The 1,472-nt window shown below is 34.3% G+C and overlaps 1 non-coding gene across 1 annotated transcript; it reads left to right on the top strand.

Moving 5' to 3' along the window:
• The first annotated feature begins 1,094 nt into the window (after positions 1-1,094).
• Positions 1,095-1,245, top strand: LOC114697816. The gene has a single exon (XR_003735247.1). It is a non-coding gene; the product is annotated as a U12 minor spliceosomal RNA (small nuclear RNA).
• Positions 1,246-1,472: the final 227 nt, after the last annotated feature.

Here is a 1,472-nt window from a genome sequence, read left to right on the forward strand (position 1 = left end):
ACAGAGCAAGACCCAGGACAGGCACCAAAACTACACAGAGAAACCCGGTCTTGAAAAACAAAACAAAACAAAATCTTCAAAATGCTAAACACATTTCTACTATATGGCCCAGCTATGTAACACTTATATGTATGTCCAAAGGAATGGGCATCCTAATCCGCAGATATTCGTTCTGATATGTTCATTACTGCTTTCTTCACGACAACTAAGAAAGTGAAACAACCAAAAGGTCCTTCACCTGAGGAATGGATAATGAAAATATGCCATACATACAATCTGGGATACTAATCAGCTCTTAAGAAAAATAGAGTCATGAAGTTTTCAGACAAATGGGTGGAACTAGAAAAGATCATATTTTGGGAGATAACCCAGATCGAGAAAGAAAAATCCTGATCCTTATTTGTTGACTCTGTTCAGAATCTTCAGTTTTGAACATATAGCCTGAAGTAACCACAGAAAACAGGAGAAGAGCAAGAAAGTATAGGAAAAGTAGAGTAAAAGGAACCCTGTAGAGGGGACTTTTTTCAAGCTCTTACATAGCTTACTATATGATCTGTGCATCGCAGTCTTCTAGAAAAGCAGGTAGCAAGAGAAACAATGATAGTCACTGTATCAATTAATGCAGCAGGCCTTAAAACACTTTAAAATCATGCATTATTAAACAAATTCATGTATTATTTACAAATAGTAAGTTTAAACATAGTGATGTAACTGAAAATGCTTAAAAGTGTGTTTACTTACTATATATTGTCAAACTCCAAAATATCACTTCAAATTATCAAATCTAATCAGTCTTTTATCACCTATTGGTTTACTTGTGTAGTGCAGCCTGACATGATCACCCTGTATCCAATTGTTTTGACATAGCAAGTAATGGTTTGGTAAAATTACCAATGATACCTTATATTTGTTGGCAAATAAATATTAAAATTGGATCAATGTAATTGATTTAGGAACTGCAAGTGGATGTTGGAATTGAGACTGTTAAACCAAAACTGCTAAGGCACCCTTTTGAAATGAAGCCCTAATGAATATATAAAATCTGCTTACAAAGTGAATAATTGTTTCAAAATTACAATAAAATGGCCTATCTCATGCCTTAAACTTATGAGTAAGGAAAATAATGATGTGGGGTGATGCCAGAGTCCTCATTGCTAATGTGAGAAGAATTTTTGAGTGGGTAAAGGTTGTCCCTTAATGAGACCTGCCTACTTTGCTGGATGCCTGGGTGCGGTAATCTGCCTGACACCCTATATGCTAAAGAAAGTCAGAAAGTTGACAAGCTGTTTGCACAGTTGTCCTGAGAGATGTTTTCTAAATAAACTGTTAAAAATGTCATATTTCTTTGACATGAAGCTTCGTATATGTAATTAGTATGACAAGCTTAATTTATGTAAAGAAAAATAAAAAGAAACCTTCAGAATTTGGTGTAAATATTGTTCTTCCTGAAAATCTCTAAAATCTGTAAATCT

The sequence above is a fragment of the Peromyscus leucopus genome, chromosome 11 (assembly GCF_004664715.2).
Source record: "Peromyscus leucopus breed LL Stock chromosome 11, UCI_PerLeu_2.1, whole genome shotgun sequence".
NCBI lineage: Eukaryota > Metazoa > Chordata > Mammalia > Rodentia > Cricetidae > Peromyscus > Peromyscus leucopus.